Genomic DNA, 19,338 nt, shown 5'->3' on the forward strand with positions numbered 1-19,338 from the left:
TTAACTATCAAGATTAAAGTGTGTATATGGTATATACAAGCTACCATGCCCGTGACTGAACTAAGACCAGATTTTAGAGCATGAAGCCGAGTTTTCCTCTTTTTTACAACGCATTTAAGTGTAATGAGCAATTACTCCTATCCTTTCAGAAAATCACTTGGCCCAAAAGGCGTTAAAAGAAGCTTAAGCCAATGGTGATTTTTATAAAAGGCTTAATTTACGCTTGCACCTTGTCCACAACTTTCAAATCTCAGCCAGCTATGAATCTAAAACCTAACCTAGATTTACAATTGTTTATCAAGACATATCACACACACACACACACACACACACACACGCACACTTCCATTTTTGGATACACGAAAACAAGAGCACACACAAGCGCACGCATGCATAAATATTTTGTTGCTTTTTTTTTTTTTTTTACTGATTTCTTTCTCCTTGCACGAAACAAGGTTTTACAGTATATCGTGCAGTGTCGATGCATATTCCCTTGAAGTTATTTATATACTCCTGTCAAGAAATCCCCATCCTCTTCGTCAAGTATCTAACGAAATCATGTCCCGGCTCCAGTGTATAATCTTGACGAAGATTACACAGCTTATCAAGGGAAAAGGAGGAAAATGTAAGGATCTATTCCTGAATTCAAAATCAGACATTTTAAGAGCAGAATGAGGTTAGGAGACGCTGCTATGATGATGATGATGATAATGATGATGATTCTGATGATGATAATCATTATCATCATCACCACCATCATTTTATAAGGGAATATGACAAGGGGAGAAGAAGAAATATGAAAATATGAAATGTTGGAGAGGATGTAGGAGAAATAAAAAGAAAAGACTTAGGAAAGATAAAAGAAATGATGCGAGATACGATAAAGAGGGTTAGATTTAAACAAACATTAAAAGGACTGAAGATAATATGAGGGAAGGGTGAACTGAAGGGATTAAAAAAAAAAGGGGAAACAGAACGGATGGGAAAAACCGACAAGCGAAAATGCGAAATGAAAACGAAAGCAAAAAAGGAATACGGCACGCGAGACGAACTGGGAAACTGGAGAACGAGAAAAATAGATTCAAAAGAGAAAATACAGCTGACGATAGTCATAATGATAAGCAAAAATAATTGACATAATGAAGAGATGAAAAGGACCAAGGCTTAATGAAGGAAGCAGATGACAGACAAGAGAAAGCAATTACTCTCGGAGGAGAGAGAAACTCCCAAATGGTAATAGTGTTACGAGAGGGGAAACCGGGACCCCGGACCCCGGGGGGTGGGGGGTGGGAGGGAGAGACTGGGACCAAAAGGGGGTAGGGGTTGGCTTTGGGAGGATGGTGTATGTGTGCGACTGCTTTCGCCATAATTACAAGACACAATACTAATCTGGAAGATATATGACAGAGCAGAAATTAAGAAATGAGGGAGGTGCAGAAGCATTGACACAAAGGGATAGGATGTTATTTGGAAACAATGGAGAGAGTGAGGGGAGGCTGACAGGGGGAGAGGAAGAAGGGAAGGCAGGGAGGAGAAGGGAAAGGGGGAGGAAGAGAAGGAATGTAACTAGAGGGATTAAGAAGAGGAGGTTTGAGAGAATTTGCTTAACCCCCAATGTGCAACGAATCTTCACAAACACCAAAAAACAAAACATATTATGAACTATTCTCCAGGGAAATTATAATATTTAAATGCTCGCAAATTACTAACAGCTATCCTTAATCATTTTTTGTGACGTGTCCTCTTTATTCCTGAACCCAATTTCCCGGCTGGATGCGAAAGTGACTCAGAGAAAGAGTGTATGACGCGAGTAAGAGAGAGAGAGAGAGAGAGAGAGAGAGAGAGAGACAGAGAGAGAGAGAGAGAGAGAGAGAGAGAGAGAGAGAATCTTATTGTGAGTTAAAAGCCTAATATGAGAAGGCGTGGAGGGGTCATTACCAGCGGCTGCTTTTGGCTCTAATCCGAAAAATCATTGTCTGCAGCTGTGGATCCTACGTGCATTAACATACAAAATACTTGGGGGGTCACAGCATACTGAGGAAGATGGCCCCTAATAGGGTGATATCGGTTACCCTAAGGATAGTCCTAAATAGTCCTCCAACACTGTATAGATTCTTCGTCTCCATTCATTCTTAAAATTGCATCTACTGGGTGTCTGGAAGCCTCCTTGCTGGAACACACGCGGCAAGACACATCAAGAATAATGATACAGAAGAATCTGTTATTCAAAAAGATGGATATCTCCGCTTTTGTGAATGAGGATATAGTGGGCTGCGTAATTTATTTATCATGCAATTGGGTCAAATTTCATGAAGAAGTAATTTTCTAGCAAAACTTATTTTAGTAGAAATTGTTATTATCCCACCTATTTGAAAAAATCTTAAAAGAGTTTTTAATTGAAACTTAAGTCTAAGGCATCTACTTTTAATGTACCTAAAGAAGAATTGAATATATCCTTGCCTTTTTTCTCAACATACAAATATGTAAAACGAGAACTCACTGCCGTACTTACCAGTATGTACCCATACGTTAAACTTACTTTTATTTTCATGCACCCTTTAAAAATCAGAATTTTTTTAAAGTTCAGACACCCCACAGGAATTGATGCCATCTTCAACATTATATTTGTTTACTTGTCCCAAATGTAATTTAGGAACCTATGTGGGTAATTCCAGTCGGCTGTTGAAGATTCGCATCGATTGTCATCGGGGCGTCATCACCGAACGGGATGATTTTTACCCAGGAATTTCTCTGCAATACGCAACCATACAGTAAAATGTAAACACAATATTCTGTACAGTGATTTCAAAATCCTGCCTAAAGCAATAGATAACAGGTCATTACCCATTCTCAAGTCCCTCTTCATTAAACAGTTATCGCCAACCCTCAACAACCTTTCAGCTGCTGTACAATTAAACATTGCCTAAAAGACCATTGGTCCTTTCTACCTTCTCGCCTCTTTGTGTTTGCCTTCCCTGGTGTCAAAAAATAAATAATAATTTATTCAATCTTTTACATAGCTTCAGTGCCGATGAGTTCTTGTCTCGATGTTTTTGCTTTTTACTCTTTTTGTAAACATATACAGATTTTTTTTGCTTGTTAGGATTGATGTTAAATACTTTTTTCTTCTGCCTTTGGGAATAATGTCGTTTTCTAAGAAGTTCACTTGTGGTTTTTTCTTGTTACTATTACGGTGGTTTTTCTCCTGAGAGTCAATATACTTAGTAACTTTGTTCTTTGATGTTTCATTACTTGCCACTTTGCTGTCAATTAAAATTTAAGGCTCATTGATGTACTCATTTTTTTTAAGAATGATTTACTATTGTGCTCCATTTTAGTTTGACTCCCGGTATATGGATTTTCCATTTTCTCTGTTTTCAGTTCTGAAGATAGGATTTATATCCCGTAACGTTGGTGATGGAAATAAATAAATTTATAACTGGAAATGTTGAAGTTTCTGCTGGCCATGCCGTTCCTATTAAATATTCGACTTTCTAGAAGCGAATGCCATTATATATATATATATATATATATATATATATATATATATATATATATATATATATATATATACATATATATATATATATATAGACACATATATAGATACTTATATATATTAGAATCTCACATACGTAAAAACTTCCCAAATTTCATAAACACTGATGAAGAGTATAAGACATGTACACGGATGTTCGAGAAAATGCAACAACTTGTTTAAAAGCAGGAGGATGACAGGAGAGTTTGTTACCTACGCTTCACCCTCGCTGGCAGAACTCCAGTGGTTTCCATAGAGGGGAAAAAACAGAGTACAGAGAAAAGAAGAAAAAGTGACCTTATGGCTGCATGTAGGACGGGGTGTCCAAACTATGCGGCGTTGCTGCAAAGCATGAAAGAGAAAAAATCTACGGTATAGACTTCAAAAATGCAGAGAACGCACAGAAGCGTCATGGCAGATGCATCAGGAATGTAGTTGCTGCTGACTAATAAAATAGATTTTTCTAGTTTGGGGGGTGGAGGGTGGAAGAATGAAAAAGTAGATGGGATTGGCAACCCAAAGACTGGGCGAAACTTGGAATGAACATCAGGTATGAACGATTACAAATGAAATACCAGACCGACCTCCTCAATGATGGTAGGTTTCGAAATCCCAGAGCACTCAAGCTGGGAGAAACTTTCAAAGATTAGGAAACATCGAAGCTGGAAGAAAGTTCGAAAGTTTGGGAAACAGGCAAGGTGGAAAAAAGTTCAAGTTTAAAAAATAAAAGCTGGGAGAAAGTTCAAAAGTTTAGGAAACATCCAAGCAGGAAGAAAGTTCAGAAGCTTACGAAACACCCAAGCTGGGAGAAAGCTAAAGAGATTAGGAAACTTCCAAACTGGGAGGAAATTCAAAAATTTAGGAAACACCCAAGCTGGGAGTAAGTTCGAAAGTTTAGGAAACACCCAAGATAGGACAAAGTTCAAAAGTTTAGGAAACATCAGAGCTGGAAGAAAATTCAAAAGTTTTGGAAACATCCAAGCTGGGACAAAGTTCAAAACTTTAGGAAACATCCAAGCTGGGAGAAAGTTCAAGAGTTTAGGAAACATCCAAGCTGGAAGTAAGTTCAAAAGTTTAGGAAACATCCAAGATGGAAGTAGGTTCAAAAGTCTAGGAAACATCCAACCTGGGAGGAAATTCAAAAGTTTAGGAAACATCCAAGCTGGGACAAAGATCAAAAGTTTAGCAAACATCCAAGCTGGAAGAAAGTTCAAAATCTAAGAAAACACCCAAGCTGGGACAAAGTTCAAAAGTTTGGGAAACACCTAACTGGAAGAAAGCTCAAAAGTTGAGAAAACATCCAAGCCGGGAGAAAGTTCAAAGGTTCAGGAACCACTCAAGCTGGGAGAAAGTTCAAAAGTTTTAATGACACCACAGCTGGAAAAAAGTTCAAAAGTTTAGGAAACATAAAGGTGGAAGAAAGTTCAAAAGTTTACGAAACACCTAAGCTGGAAGAAAGTTCAAAGGTTCAGGAAACATCCAAGCCTGGAGAAAGTTCAAAAGTTTAGGAAACATCTAAGTTCGGAGAATGTTCAAAAGTTTAGGAAACATCCAGGCTTGGAGAAAGTTGAAAAGTTTGTGAAACATCGAAGCTGGAAGAAAGTTTTAAATTTTAGGAAACATTTAACCTGGAAGAAAGTTCAAAAGTTTACGAAATGTCTAAGCCGGAAGAAAGTTCAAAAGTTTAGGAAACATATAGGCTGAGAGAAAGTTCAAGAGTTTAGGAAACAACCAAGGTGAGAGGAAATTCAAAAGTTTAGGAAACATTCAAGCTGGAAGAAAGTTCAAGAGTTTAGGAAACATCCAAGCTGGCAGAAAGTTCAAAAGTTTAGGAAACATTCAAGCTGGAAAAAAGTTAAAAAGTTTAGTAAACATCCAAGGCGGGAGGAAGTTCAAAAGTTTAGGAAACATCCAAGCTGGAACAAAGTTCAAAAGTTTTGGAAACATCCAAGCTGGAAGAAAGTTCAAAAGTTGAGGAAACATCCTAGCTGGAAGAAAGTTCAAGAGTTTAGGAAACATCCAAGCTGGAAGAAAGTTCAGAAGTTTAGCAAACGCCCAAGCTGGGAGGAAGTAGAGATGTTTACGTTTAGGAAACATCCAAGGTAGGACAAAGATCAAAAGCTTGGGAAACATCCAAGCTGGAACAAAGTTCGAAAGTTTAGGAAACATCCAAGGTAGGAGAAATTTCAAAAGTTTAGGAAACACCCAAGATGGGAGGAAGTTCAGAAGTCTAGGAAACATCCAATCTGGGAGGAAGTTCAAAAGTTTAAGAAACATCCAAGCTGGAAGAAAGTTCAAAAGTTTAGGAAACATCCAAGCTGGAAGAAAATTCAAAAGTTTAGGAAACATCCAAGCTGGAAGAAAGTTCAAGAGTTTAGGAAACATCCAAGCTGGAAGAAAGTTCAAAAGTTTAGCAAACACCCAAGCTGGGAGGAAGTAGAGATGTTTACGTAACATCCAAGCTGGGATAAGTTCATACGTTTAGCAAACACCCAAGCTGGGAGGAAGTTCAAAAGTTTAGGAAATACCCAAGCTGAAAGAAAGTTCATGGGTTTAGGAAACATCCAAGCTGGGAGGGAGTTAAAAAATTTAGGAGACACCCAAGCGGGAGTAATGTTCAAAAGTTTAGCAAACAGCCAAGCTGGGAGAAAGTTCAGAAGTTTAGGAAACATCCAAGCTGAGAGAAGTTCAAAAGTTTAGCAAACGCCCAAGCTGGGAGAAAGTTTAAAAGTTTAGGAAATGTCAAAGCTCGGATAAAATTACGAAGTTTAGGAATCACCCAAGCCGGGGGAAAGCTCCCAAGTTTGGGAAACACCCAAGCTGGAATAAAGTTCCAAGGTTCAGGAAATATACTTGCATGAGGAATGCTACTTAGCAAAGGATAAATATGTATGGTAGTGGCCATTTAGTGTCCGTATCTGCAACAGACAGACGATAAACCCTTCCCGGAGATGTTGCAAATCCATTTAGTAGAAACACCAAATCATTAACCATTCAAGGGCTGAATGTTACGTGGGAATAGTGAGTAGTTTTCCTTTTCGGGTTTCTTTGGTAATTAATATTTTTTTTTTTTTGCCTTTTTTTGCGTTATTCTAAAGGCTGAGTATACTGTATAAGAGATGTCTGACACCGTACACGAAGGAACTGCTTTAAGCACCAGTTTAAAAAAAAGTGCGGATTACTTTAAGTAGCAATTGTAAAAAATTGTTAATTGCTTTAAGCATCAATTTAAAATGTGTGCAAATACTTCAGACCCCAGATTTTTTAAAAACTACGAATTACTATAGGACCAATTTAAAATGTGTGCGAATTACTTTAAGCACCAGTTCTAAAAAGTGTTCAATTACATTAGGTACCAATTTTCAAACATTACCTAATTTCCTTAAGCACAATTTTTTTAAAAGAACGAAGAAGGAAGAAGCGAGAAGCAAATGAGATAAAGAGTGGCAAATAAGAGGAAAAGAGGTGGAGAAGAATGAGGTACACGTAACGACACGAGAAGACTGGTGAATGGCAAGGGGCAGGGGAAGGTTACAGACTAGGATTGGAGGCTGGGGCCGAGTCCCCCTCCGGCTGCCTGAAAAATCTGAAGAAAAGAATCCGAGAGAGAGAGAGAGAGAGAGAGAGAGAGAGAGAGAGAGAGAGAGAGAGAGAGAGAGAGAGAGGAGTAACTGATGAGGGCTTCAAATTAAATGAGGCAAGAAGAGAAACGGTCAGATCTTTTAGTCGCTTTTGTCTCTTTAGTGTATTCACTCGGCTAAAAGCGTCGGCCGGCGTGATCAGGGAGGGATTTCTCAAAAGGGATGACTTGGGTGGCGTGGAATTTTAAGTATTTAAGTGGAATTGTAAGTGCTCAAGTAGAACGGGTCGAGAGAGGAAGAGCCAGTCAGTCAGCCTTCCAGCGTTAAAGATAAAAGAACGACCCAGATGGCTTTGCTGGATGTTATTAGGTCAACGAGAGGGCGAAACAAAATGATTCCCCTTTATTTGGAGAACTGAAAATGGAAGGCCAAAAATTTTAAAGAAATATTAATATCATCACCAGGCATTTCGACCAGTGTCATGAATGAAATGTCAGTTATTTTCATGAACCAGTTTATTGTTACTTTTCGCTGCGACACGGTCAATAATTTCGTTTCCTGTTCCGGCCCCGACCTCATTAGATTTATATACGCTGTGCCCATGACAGAGAAGAAAATAAATGAATATGAATGTCATGCGGGTCATATGAAACATTTTATTACGAGGAATTTTTGAAGAAGAAGCTCGAATGATTAAAATTGTGTGGAAGTTAACATTTTCAACTCGTTTTGAAAGGCGCGAAGATCTAAATTCTTTACTTTTACCATACAACTGAAAACACGTCGTCATATTATGCCTGGTACTCATGGCATCCATTAGAATCCTGTTATATCAAATTTTTAATTTTATACTTGTGGTAGACAACCCAGTTAGTTTTGTTTCAACCATGAAAAATCGAACTTTCGCAATAGGTCCTGAGATGGTTTGAATATTGGCAAATGTTTCCTTACTTTATCCTTATGACCTACGCAGACTTAATGGCATGCTTGTCATCGATCAACAAGAAATTTTATACACATTACATCCGTGTATGTATGTATGTATGTATATATATATATATATATATATATATATATATATATATATATATATATATATATATATATATATATATATATGAAAAGCTCATAGGTCACAGATATTTTATGAATTACAATACATAGTAGATGTTTGATTAATAAGAGTGGCTAAAGGCATTGGGAAGAACCTTGAGAGAATGCTTAGCTGATGTTTGGCACGCATCCTGATTATGAAAAACTGTATACGTGTCAGGTGCATCAGATATTCTTGAGACGTGAGCACATTGCTGACTGGCGACAAGACTCTGAGAGTTCGTTCACCGGAAATGTCCAGGTTCCGGATAATTCGTTCTTAGGTGTGTTATTTTTGGGGTGTAGCCCCACGGTGTAAAGGGATTAGTTATGAAACAAATTGTCATTCGAAGATCAACATCGAATATTGTTAGACGTCTTCAGTTTAGACTCTGTTGTTTAAGACCTGTCAATTAGGACTGTGAACATTACTGTTCAGAGGTAGGAAACATTTTAGAGTTCCCAAACTGCAGATTGTTCTTCTCATTTAACATAATTATATCTCTCTTATGTCAGGCATTTATTACATTGTGTGTACTTTATAAGCAACATGGGAGGAATTCCCATATCTTTATTTCTATGCATTTGTTTAACAAGAGTTTTATTTGACTTCTTCAGATGTACTCAGTGGGAATGTACTGGATTTGACTTATTTTGACCTATTGTGGGGAAACTAGTTAGAGAGAATAATTAGTTGAATATGGTGGACTTTAAGATTCCATTTTATTTCATATCTTGTTTCTTGCAATCCAGTTATGTTAGATTATTGACAAATAAATTATTTTGGGTAAGGCTTGTTTCGCTGTAGACCTGAGAGAGACAGAGAGAGAGAGAGAGATAAAATGTACGAATGTACGTTGCCAGTAGCCTTTTTGATGCGGTCACTATCAAGCTACCAATACATGGGACTTCTCGACTTTTTTAGCAAAAAGTAAGCAATGAGATTAACTCTCGATTGTTTAACATTGTGTATACATATTGTTTAACATTGTGTGTATATATGTATATATATATATATATATATATATATATATATATATATATATATATATATATATATATATATATATATATATTATATATATATATATATATATATATATATATATATATATATATATATTATATATATATATATATGTATATATATATATATATATATATATATATATATATATATATATATATATATATATATATATATATTATATACTGTACATATAATATATATACACACACTCACACACATGCTGACCAACATGGCACTGCCCAGGAAAGCCTGAATGAGTCTACGTGTATGGGGAGGGAATAGGGGAGGGGGAGTGAAGAGGGAAGGGGGAGGTGGAAAGGGAAGGGGAGGAGAAGGAAAAGGGGGTGGGGTTTGTGTTGATGGTCCGACTGACAGTTCTACTTTTTTCATGCAAACATTCACCCTTTGAAAAGTCGTCTGTGAACTGATAGACATTACTGTGGTGACTGTCCCTTTTAGCCATATATTCCTGTACTGTCTGTTCCTTTTATCCAGGTATTACTGTGATGACTGTCCCTTTTATCCAAAAATTACCGTGGTAACTGTCCCTTTTATCCAGGTATCACTGTTCTGTCTGTCTCTTCTATCCAGGTATTACTGTGGTGGATGTCCCTTTCATCCAGGTATTATTGTGCAGTTTGTCCCTTTTTTCCAGGTAAGACTGTGATGACTGTCCCTTTTATCCAGAAACTACTGTGGTGACTGTCCCTTTTTATCCAGGTATTACTGTTCTGTCTGTCACTTTTATCCAGGTATTATTGTGGTGACTGTCCCTTTCATCTAGGTATTACTCAACTGTCTGTCACCTTTATCCAGATATTACTGTACTGTATGTCCCTTTTATCCAGAAATTACTGCGGTGACTGTCCCTTTTACCAGATATTACTATGCTGCCTGTCCCCTTTAACCAGGTATTACTGCTCTGTCTATCCCTTTTTTTCAGATATTAATGTAGTGACTGTCCCTTTTATCCTGGTATTACTCTTCTGTCTGTCCTTTTATCCAAGTATTACAGTGGTAACTGTCCCTTTTATCAGGTATTACTGTGGTGACTGTTCCTTTTATCCATGTATTACTGTGCTGGCTGTCCCTTTTATCCAGTATTACTGTGATGACTGTCCCTTTTATACAGAAATTACTGTGGTGACTGTCCCTTTTATCCAGGTAATACTGTGATGACCATCCCTTTTATCCAGGCATTACTTTGCTGTCTGTCTCATTTAATCAGGTATAACTGCGCTGTCTGTCCCTTTCATCCAGGTGTTACTGTGGTGACTGTCCCTTTTATCCAGATATGACTGCAGTGACTGTCCCTTTTATCCAGGTATTACTATGGTGACTGTCCCTTTTATCCAGGCATTACCGTGGTGACTGTCCATTTTATCCAGATATCACTGTGGTGACTGTCCTTTTATCCAATTATTACTGTGCTGTCTGTTAGCTTTAACCAGGTATTACTGGGGTGACTGAAAAGCATTTTCATTAGAATATTTCTAGGGTCTTTAGTACATGAAATGCGGTATGATAAATCAGGAGAGTTTATTTACCACATAAGTTACAAAGGTAAGGGGGAACGGAAGGAGGGGGGTTACGGGTTTGAAACCTACCCTCTTATCTAAGTTGGGTCAAATGATAGCCACGTGCCAAATTTTGTCTACGTCGGTCAAGCAGTTCGGATTTCTAAAGCACACAAAGTTACATACATACATACATACATACAAAGTTACAAACATAATAAAAAACATACAAACATACAAACATTCACTTTTGTAAATGGCAGATATATATATAAAATATATATAAATATGTACAGTATATATTTACAGTATATATACATATATATTTTATATATATATATAGATACATATAATATATATATATATATATATATATATATATATATATATATATATATATATATATATATAAATATATGTACAGTATATATTTACAGTATATATACATATATATTTTATATATATAGATACATATAATATATATATATATATATATATATATATATATATATATATATATATATATATTATGTACATATATACACTATATATATACAGTATGTATATATATATATATATATATATATATATATATATATATATATATATATATATATATATATTCATAAGGTATAGAGAATTGGTATTAAACGGCTTGCGGCTTAACATCTGAGCACGTGAAAGTCAAACGAGCACCGGTGACAAAAATTCGTACTGAGCAGCGTGTTACAAAATTACCAATCAGCTATCAAGGTGGAGACTGACTGACATCAATTTTAAGTGCAAAACCTGAATTCGACAGGAATATGTGCGGCAGAGTTTATATCAATATTTATCTCTATGTATATATGTATATATATATATATATATATATATATATATATATATATATATATATATATATATATATATATAGATATATATATATATATATATATATATATATATATATATACTGTATATATATACTATATATATATATATATATATATATATATATATATATATGTGTGTGTGTGTGTGTGTGTGTGTGTGAGATTGTCTGCCCGCGGTTTTCGTTATAGCGACCACAATGAGCAAAAGTGATTTACCAAAGGATCATCCATTTTTCCTTTCCTCGTAGTTTCATCTAAAGAGATCAGTTATGAAAATAAACGCAATGAATAAATCGTGAGACAGAGCAAAGGCCAAACAGTCCGCTCTGAGGCCCACAAACCGCCTAATAAGTTCACAAATGAATTAAGCAACGTAAGATAATTAAAGAAACGTGATGTAACAAACTACAACGATCATATAGGTTATAATGTAGATAATAATTTCTAATAATATAAAAATAACAGTGTAAAGAAAGGAAACTAAAATAACCAATTCCATAGAGACTATATCCAATTAGCAACCAAAAAATTTTAGCCAAAAACTTTCAGTCTAGCTTAATTTGTAAAAAAAAAAAAAAAAAAAAAAAGGTAGGCTGTGATAAAAGGGTTGGAATTGATGAAACAAGGATTGACAGAATGGAAAAATGGCTTTAGAGCATTTAGAGGTTGAGCAACCCGAGGCCTGGTTTCTCCGAGAGACTTTCAACGTCAAAGCAATTATGTCTATGAGAGACACACAGACAGACGGACGGACAGACAGAGAGAGAGAGAGAGAGAGAGAGAGAGAGAGAGAGAGAGAGAGAGAGAGAGTATTAGTTCCTTTCAAAAAATCTTATTTAGTAATAGGCCTCCACACCAAGTACCCCTTCACTTGATAGGGCAATTAAATTGTCGTAGCAACGCTCCGCCCCTTTCGATTAAAATCCCCGAAATGAAAGGGGTCCTGGGAGGATGTGGAACTTGAACTACTGTATCTCAAGAGGCTCCCTAAGCTGATACGATAGATAGCTTCCTCTTGAATTCGGTTCTCGATCTCCTTCACTTAAAGTTAAGCAAAAAACAAAAAAAAAAAAAAAAAAAAAAAAAAAAAAGGCCGTCGTGTTAACCGCCAACTTTACTATATACATACATACATTCATATATATATATATATATATATATATATATATATATATATATATATATATATATATATATATATATATATATATATAACTGATCTATCTCTATATCTATATTAATGTATATAAATTATACATATAATATATATCTGTAAATATATATAATTTATAGATATATATTTATATATATATATACATGCATATATCTACACATGTAAACATACACACACACGCATATATATATACATATATATACATACATACAGTATATATACGGACAGCATCATAAAATATATCTTTATCATTAAGATACATTTCGAAGTTGCAATAAATTTCCAGTTACACATCATGTAAAATATATCTTTATCCGGATAAAAATCAAAACAGCAGTAGTGTTTCAATTGGTCAATCTCAATGTTTTTTGAGAGTTCAGTCTTCCGCAGACATGTTTTATTGACTCTAGAAGTAGTCACAAACAGAAATCTGATTGAAAATATGTTCACGAGAGGCATTATTGATAACCGGAGTCACTGGATGGCCAAATTTGCACATTTTAAAGGTAGATTAATGACCAAAAATCAATACGGATGGCTGTTGCCAAGTTCATATGCATTCAATGAGAGGTAATAAATTTTAGTGTCCTTTGAAATGGAATTTTTGAGAAACCTGCCCTTAAAAACAACGAAAATTGACTTGAACATAAATGACAAAACTGCGCATGGAAGCAAAAATGATTAATAAATACAGGAAATTTATTTCCATTCAAGTTAAAACGACAAGTGACACCAGGTCATGTCATCGACGCAGAACATAAAAGTTAGTAAAACCGACGAAGAGTAACGACAATTTATAATGCTAAGTCACGGTCCTGATAAAGGAAGGAATATAATTTTAAATTCAATAATGTATAAAAAATATTATGTTATAACAAGGTGAGTTTAGTGGTTGTTAAGGCACGCAAACAGTGAATGTTCTCATGAGCAAGAAAAGAAAGCAATAGGATAATTAATTTATAAACAAACATCGACTGAAACATAACACCAGAACATAATTGCGTAATGTACAAATGCCAAAAATAAAAGTTATAGTCTGGTATTTTCATAAAGGTCTGAGTCATTAGCAAGAAAGTTTTAGATGGTTAACAACAAAAGTTCGTATTACGAATGTTGTAAAGGTCAGCTTCAATACCGAGGGAAAGTTTAACCACAGTTAGATGAAATGAAACCGAGAAAAATAAGAAATTTTATAAAGAGCCAATCACAATCTATGTAAGAGTTGTATATAATTATCAATTTCCCTAGAGGACTAATGTGATTTCAGTAAAAAGAAAAACAGCACAATTGTCACTGCAACATCTATACTATAATTATTAAATCATGGATGAAACCCTTGTGCAGAATATATTCCCAAGATTAGCAGCTTCATACACCTCCATCCCTGTCAGAAGTGCATCAGCGCCCCGTAAACACAATGCGCTACTCACCTCTATCTTGCACGCACACCTGTGTTTCCTCGATATCAAGACTTCCTCCTTTCACCACATCTATCCAGCATTATATACGTTTTCATATTCTCCTCCTTCCCAGAACTTCCACTTAATTCTTTCCACGTGACCAGACCAACTCTAACATTCTTTTCGTATTTGCTACATATCTCAACAAATATTCAACTTTTCCATTCTCCTCGCACCATACAAAACGCAAACAGTTCATCTCAACTTGTTGGCTCATTAATCCCTCCTTATTTTGGCTTACATGCATTCCAAGTCTTTTACCAATCTTTTGCACACATCTAGTTGCATTCCTTGCCTTCCAGATTCAGTGACTCATTTCTCCTCTCATCGTATCATAATCCATTACAAATATTTACCAACTTCTATACGAATCAAGTATTTCCATTTTACCACCAACCACATCAACATATACTGCTCAGTCTTCCTGGTTTCCTTTCAACTTCATAACATTCTTGCGCACAATTACCATCAATTTGTTCCTCTTGTAAACGTTTATAGATTATTTTAATGGTTTCTGTAGTTCCTCTTCACTATTCCCAAACAGTAATGCACCGTCTGCCAACATTAATCACTCCATGCTCCGTTCACGTCTCATTTTCTTCTCCCAAAGCTTTTTACCAACCTCTAATATCTTCTATTTGACTTCACACATCACTCCAACCACAAAGATATTACACTACCGATGAAACATCCAACTGTTGTCACAGACTTTGTTACACCAAACCAACTCGCCATCTTCATATTCTGACACCTATTTGGTGCCGTCCTCAAAACTTTTAATGGACTCAATAACTTATCTTCATTACCACATATCCTCAGTGTCCTCCACAGTGTGTGTCTATTGGTTCTGCCATCATACAGAACATTACTTTAAGCCTAACAATTCTTACATTAGCTGTGTTCTTCTGCCTATTCCTTCCGTTATCTGATTTACTTCCTCAACTGGACTCGGATCATACATCTCCCTCATTTACTAAATACCGTTATGCCTGTGTAATTCTTACGGTTGTCTCTGTCACCTTTACTTTCAGAACCTTCCCCTCATCCAGACATGCTTTACAAACACTAATCAGCCATTTAATCACACCGACTTACCACATCGCAGCTTCTCTTTCGCAATCCCATCCACTTTTGGTTGCCCTTTTCAGCAGTCACTTCCAGAAATACACTTCACCTTCCACTAACCTTTTCCACTCATGTCATTCAGCATGTCACTGTTCTCTCTCCCACATTCAGCAAGTCTCCAAAGTATTTACGCCATTGATCTACGACTACATTCACTTTAGAGAGCATCTTTCAATATGCATCTTATATTCTGAGATCCCTTTTCCTTTTTGTCAGGCAACTGTACTACAGTGTAACTTGCTTCTGTTCACTAATGTCCTTATTTCTCTGTCTCTTTACTTGCTGTTCTTATTGCCTCATCATTAATTCCTTCTACCTTCGTGTCATTATCCCTGGCCCATAATTCACCCCTTTTCTCCTTGGATCATCTCATTCCCTTCTCATCAAACTCGACAGTCAGAATTAGATTTATAGCCACATTTTTACTCTTTCCTCTCTAATGTGTACTCGTTTGTGTGTAAATTTTGCTTGAACCACTCTTCTCACCATTCCATCCAACAAATTGCTCTTCCATATACTATCAAAATCTATCAAAATCTCATCACTTTCTCTTTCTTAGGTTCGAACACAGCCACGGCCTTTTCCAAAAACGTGTCCAAAAGACCCCTCTACATTTTCCTTTATTCTTGGGACTCAGTCCCTACTAGCAACTTCCAATCTTCCTCTGCCAATAGCAATTGCTTTTAAATCACGTAGCACAGCCACACTCCTGTATTCTAAAACCCCAACTAGCACATATATAGATTCCCCACACTCTCACTCTTTTCTATTCCTGAACTATATACAGTCACCACTTAAAACTTTTTCTTCTGCGTTGCTGAACCACACTGATAAAATTACCGAAATAACATGTTTTATCCTCGTTCACCTGTCTCAGGATCCTTCCTGACACTAAAAGCACCAAGTCTTTCCTAACTCTACACCTTTCAGCTAACCCAGACGTAATCACGTTGTCTTCCTTATTCTTGCACACACACACACACTGCCCTTTTACCTACGTCACTCTCTCTTCAAGAGATCAACTGTCATCCATTTCTTTTCTTGTGAACCGCATCCATGCACAATCCAAGCCCCCAGACCTAATGTTTTCCTTTATTCTCAGTTGTTTGGAAGGGGTTTTTAAAATCTTGAAACAGACATATAATTTATCTTGAAATAGAAAAATAAAAGAACTGAAATGTTGAAGAAACTTTTAATTATGACAAGGAGTTATTTATATCACACCGAGGGGACCTGAGAAGAAATAAAAGACTAGATATCCTTCTCCTCAATGTTGTGATGTTTTGAAATATGCTTAGATTTTCATCGACAAAATATTAATAATTATTCAGCACAAGAAAAAGACTGAATGTTTAAACTGTCTTGAAGAAACAAGCAGAATGCTTTGTAGGAGAGGGAGATTCTTTTCTTTACGTTTTTTCTAATGACAAGAATTTCTCATTCATTACCACTTAGTCTTACGAAATGTCTCCGTGTAATTCTGGAGATGTAATTTTCCCATTTATTTATTTTTTTTGTCAAGAAAATTTACATATTAAATTCTCACTTTTCGGAATCTGAAAACTGAAACTAAAGTGAAGAGCTAGAGACTGAATTTTCAGGAATTTCAGATACTTCACAACAGAATATAACTAGATCTGTGTTCACGGCCACAAAGGCAGCAATCAGAAACCAGCATATTATATGCTAACAATGTATAGACAGTCTGCTTGTGTAAACAACAAACACTTGAAAAATTAAATCGGAACATAAACTACATTGTAACCGATGTATTCATCCCATAAATGTTTCAGAAAAATTACTTAGGCGAAGATGAATGCAGCACTAAGAAGAGGAAAATAACAAAGAAAATACAGAATGCTAGAAAATAACTGGGAGTTGCTACAGGAGATATTTCTCTCTCATTCAACTCGAGACAAGCAGAGGTGAAGTTGCGATGAGCTTATTTTAATACATTGTGATTCCTTACGCTGAATCTGATCGTATTCCACATAATTCCATCTTAAGATGTTAAGGCGAGTAAGAAGATTCCAAGTTTTCTGACGGAGAGCGAAAATTAAACCGTCTCGGTTTAATCACGCGGAGAGAAGGAAGCTTACACTGGTCAACACTGATGCACTTCTTGAAACTAGTTGCTTCTACACAAAAAGAGACAAAGAAATTAGTTGTTCGGGAAACAACAACAGCAATAATAGTAACAACAAACAGATAAATCTGAGAACTAGAGACAACCAAAACGTATTGCAATAACAGCAAAAATTGAAATTAAAAAAAAGGTAAAGAAAATGACTGAATATGTAAATAATCTATTTCTAAGCTATTTAGAGCTATAACAACAATAACAACTGCAAATAAATAAAAAAAAAAGATGATGGAAACTGTTACTGGTCGGCCACATTTATCCTAAATTCGTAAAACAAAATTTAAAAGCAGAACAAAACAATGCGAAAACAGCAAACTCAACATAACACGTAGATCATTCAACATAGAGAGAGAGAGAGAGAGAGAGAGAGAGAGAGAGAGAGAGAGAGAGAGAGAGAGAGAGAGAGAGAAACAAACTCTAAGACTGAACAAAAACTCGGTGAATAAGGCAAACTAAGGATAACAATGAAACCATTCACCATTCGTGAGAGAGAGACAGAGAGAGAGCGAGAGAGAGAGAGAGAGAGAGAGAGAGAGTCTAAAACTGAACAAAAATTCCGTGAAAAAGGCAAACTAAGAATAACACTTAAACCATTCACCACTCGTGAGAGAGAGAGAGAGAGAGAGAGAGAGAGAGAGAGTCTAAAACTGAACAAAAATTCGGTGAAAAAGGCAAACTAAGGATAACACTGAAACCATTCACCATTCGTGAGAGAGAGAGAGAGAGAGAGAGAGAGAGAGAGAGAGAGAGAGAGAGAGAGAGAGAGAGAGAGAGAGAGAGAGAGCGACAAAATCTAAAACTGAACAAAAATTCCGTGAATAAAGGCAAACTAAGAATAACACTAAAACCATTCACCTTTCGTGAGAGAGAGAGAGAGAGAGAGAGAGAGAGAGAGAGAGAGAGAGAACGAGGAAGTCAAGTAGTTTATAAAAGACCAGTTTAAACTCCGGACACTAGTAAAGTGGTTTTAAAGAAGCTCTCCGTTCTGTGAGGGATGTTTGTTTGCACACGTTAGAGAACGCTCCGCCACTAGGGCAAGATTAGTCTCTCTTTCTTGTTTTAGTTTTGAAACTTGAGTCTAATTTACTTATTTTTTTAAACTTGTTTGTTTTAATATTAGATTTACCAAACGAGGCTGCAGGTGGATTAATCGACACTGATTGGAAAAACTTTATTACATTTATATATATTTTTGTTTACTAATAACAAAGTTTTGCCCCATAGGGCGTTGCAGAGAAAACAGAAATTGGATCATATATATATATATATATATATATATATATATATATATATATATATATATATATATATATATATATATATGTGTGTGTGTGTGTGTGTGTGTGTGTGTATCTACATACATATATCTATCTATATATATATATATATATATATATATATATATATATATATATATATACATAAACAAATACATATAAATATAATATATACATATACATATTATACATATATAATATATATAAATATATATATATATATACATATATATATATATATATATATATATATATATATATATATATAAACATCGCTGAACCGCCAGACTTTTCGACATTACGACGACAGTTAAATGCGAAATCAAAAAACTGTGACAGTATACTTCATTCTTAACATTAGTAATATACCTTACTACTCTGACGCATATGAAAATCCGGGGATTTTTTCTAGAATAATAAACTTACGGAATCGAACAAAATCATCAATGAATCAGGACAACTGATTGCTGCCGTGTGTTCTCAAAACTGAAACAATAAGAGATATCTCTTCTGCAAAATTAAAGGC

The sequence above is a fragment of the Macrobrachium rosenbergii genome, chromosome 4, assembly GCF_040412425.1.
Source record: "Macrobrachium rosenbergii isolate ZJJX-2024 chromosome 4, ASM4041242v1, whole genome shotgun sequence".
Lineage (NCBI taxonomy): Eukaryota > Metazoa > Arthropoda > Malacostraca > Decapoda > Palaemonidae > Macrobrachium > Macrobrachium rosenbergii.